Here is a 3,539-nt window from a genome sequence, read left to right as displayed (position 1 = left end):
TCTCTCAATCCTATTGAGATTAATGTGGCCTAGTCTTAAATGCCAAAGAAAGATATTAGGAGAAATCTTTTGTCGTTTATTTTGAGTTTCAGCTGTTTTAAACATCTCAGTATTTAAAATAGCTTTTGTTTTGCTCGGTTTTAACATATATAAGTTGTTTTCTAGTTTTGCAGAACAAATATGAATACCTCTTTTGCAAATGAACACTTCATTAATTTCAAAAGATACTTTATACAACTGTTCTAATAAACAAGAGATGGATATTAGATTTCTTTTCATTCCTGGAACAAAAAGTACATTATCTAATATAATGAATCTATCTCCAAAAAACAACTTTAAATTTCCCACTGATCTTGCTGAGACAACCTCTCCTGTTCCAACCCTGAGTGTTATCTCGCCGTCCGCAAGCATTCTCCAGGAGCTAGTTTCCTGGTAAAAAGAACAAATATGATTAGTCGCCCCTGAATCTAGTATCCAAGTTGAGTTGTCATACTCTACTAAACACATTTCTACAACGAGTAAATCATATTTACCTTGTTGTGTCTTTTCGGCTTTCTTCTCTGCAAGGTATTTTGGGCAATTTCTCTTCCAGTGCCCGTTTTCGTTGCAATGGAAACATTTTCCTTTATCTGCTTTTTGAACCTTGTTCTTGCGGTTAGTAGGAATCTTATTTTTCCCTTTTCCCTTCTTCTTCATCAAAACACTTTTAGAAGTTGAAGGTCCAGACTTATTTTGGGAGGACGATCCTCGTAGTAATTTCTTGGAGATGGCAACATTTGCTTCTCCTGTTTGTCCCTTGTTTGTTAGGAGGGACTGATAAGTCTGTAGCTCATTGAGAAGAGCAGTCAAGTTATATTCTATTTTGTTCATAACCACATTGGTGCGGAACTGGAAGAAGCTCTTCGGAAGAGACATCATGATAAAACTGACTTGACTCTTCTCATCAATGACAGCTTCATTTTCTTCTGCCACATTGAAGTGGACCATCATGTCCAGGACATGTTCTCTAACTGAGGTCCCTTCTTTCATACGGCAGTTGTAAATGTATTTTATGGCTTCATGTCTAAGGGAGAAGGACGGTTGTCCAAACATCCCTTTTAGAGATTCCATAATCTCTTTAGCAGTACCCATAACATCGTGTTTCTTAGCCAAAACATCAGATATGCTGGCTAGAATGTACACTCGGGCTTTGTCATTTGCCTTTATCCATCTGTCATATGCATCCCGAGCTGTTCGGTTTGCATTTGAGTTTGGGTTTGGAGGACACTCCTCAGTTAAAACAAACTTTAAATCATCAATGACCAGTATTGTGTTTAGGTTTGATTTCCAAGTTGTGTAGTTGTCGCCGTTTAATTTCTCAGAAGCGAGTAATTGTACTATTGAGTTTGTCATGCTGTGATATAAAGAAAATTCTATTAGTGATTTGACTTAATCCTGTTTAATCCAATAAGTTTTAGCAAATATAATAATGCACCCAAATCATTATTAATTTGCAACGATACTTTAGTGAGTTAGAGCAACTGCTACCGAGGGGCAGTCAATCACTCATTCACTAAACCAAGACATTCTTGACTTAAACACTAATTCCAGAATAACTCTTGTTCCTATAGTGTTTTAGTTATCGCTATTTTGGTCAAGAATATACTAACTCTTAGTAATTCTTCGCAAGTGTGACCCACCAATTTCAGACCTCAGAAATCGGTCCCAACAACGCTATCGAATGAAAAAGCCAAAGTTGGGAATGGACTTAAGAAATCCTATCCATTTCTGGAGTTTGCGTTGTTCCGACTCCCATGTTACGACCCTCCGAATGGGTAGTTTCTCTAGGGCAACATGCAGGCGGAACATGGGAATCTCACGGTGCAACCTAGTGGTGGAGACCATAGGACGTGTTGACTTCCTTCTCCCACTTACTATAAATACTTTCTCAATTCACCTTGTTATTGACTCATGCAAATACCTTCCGAATGGAGGACGCTCCGAGGGCGACACGAGGCCGAGCATGAATCTCACTGTGTGAATTTTACAGAGAGTGTGAAGAGAAAACGATGTATCTTATACACCTTTTTCCTCCCACTAAGTATTTTAGATGGTTGGGTATACTCTTTACTTAAGTATATTCCGGCTAATTAAATATAACTTAAGTCTAGGTGATTTTTCTAAATCTTACATCACTTAAGCATGCTCATAAAACTGGGCTAACTAAGCTCAAGTACTGGTCCGATCTCCAGGTAGTGGGTGTTCCGTAAACCGTCAACTTAAGTACCTTCAGCCTTAGACAAGATCGTGCCAGGTGAGCTTTCTTGTAACCGCAATTTTATGAGACATCGACCCTTTTTAACTGTTAAAATTGATCGTGCTCGGTTCTTAACCCTTAGTGAGCATGCACTTATCTTTATTATAGATTTTAACGTCTACCTCATTTTATGACGTTGAAAATAACCTATAACATGCTTTATATAACAATTTATATAATCATCCATTCCATGCAATAATATAACAATTATATCTATCACTCATGCAACCCTAAGACATGCATACTATACATTATAACACTTATAACATACTTGGAATGCATGATACATGCTTAGCCTATGGTGGGATTTTAAATCTATATGACATACTTTATGCATATACATTTTCTATTTAATTAAAACATACATTCATAATGCATAATTAATCAAACACACTAAAGTGGGTTGGTTTTGGCATTTTAAAGCAAGCAATTAACTAAATTATTACATTAATAATTAAAAATAACTTGAGCCGCTCCCGAGGATCACGAACTGGACAAACCAACCCTTAAAAATGTTCAATCGGTCCCCAACGACAGAAAAGACACCCGAACCGCCTCTTCCATCTTCTTCGGTTCAGCTTGCTTATCTCTTTCATTTTCGATCAATTACAACCTAAAATGGACTCTAATGACTCCATAAAAATTACAGACCTTTCTTCATTCATTAAAGCCCATACACCTTAGGCTTATTACAATAATTGTATCAAATGGAAGCATAAAAAAAATGCCAAAACCAAAACCATCCACTTTAGCAACCACAAATTTCATGCATGAAATGGTACCTACCATGATCAAATTAATGTAAATAAAGTGCCTAAAACTTGCTCTGATACCAATTGATGGTGTTAATATAACACATGCGGAAGCAATTTGGATCTTAGGCACTTTTAGAACATCAATTATTGTAAATCACTAGCATGTTCATAAGTATTAAAACTTAATGAGTTTAAATACTAACCTTTTGTAGTTCAAACTCCTTTTGCCTCACGAACCGGTTTCGAACCACCACTAGTGTCTTCTCCACTATCCTCCGGCCTTAGAACGGGATTGTGGAATCCGGTGAGTGACTAAACTTGGGAGGGATTTTGTATATGTGAAAGAGAGTGTTTGTGAGAAGTTTTTCTCAAGGTTTTTCATCAAGATGAAGAATCCCCTCCAAGTATCATGATCACTCTGTTTAAAGAGTCAAGTTTGCATGTTCATGCAAACTTGAGATCACCAAATTTTGACACTTAAAATTCCA

The sequence above is a fragment of the Cucurbita moschata genome, unplaced genomic scaffold (assembly GCF_002738365.1).
Source record: "Cucurbita moschata cultivar Rifu unplaced genomic scaffold, Cmos_1.0 Cmo_Scf00045, whole genome shotgun sequence".
NCBI classification, from domain to species: domain Eukaryota; kingdom Viridiplantae; phylum Streptophyta; class Magnoliopsida; order Cucurbitales; family Cucurbitaceae; genus Cucurbita; species Cucurbita moschata.
Note: the sequence above shows the minus strand (reverse complement) of the source record.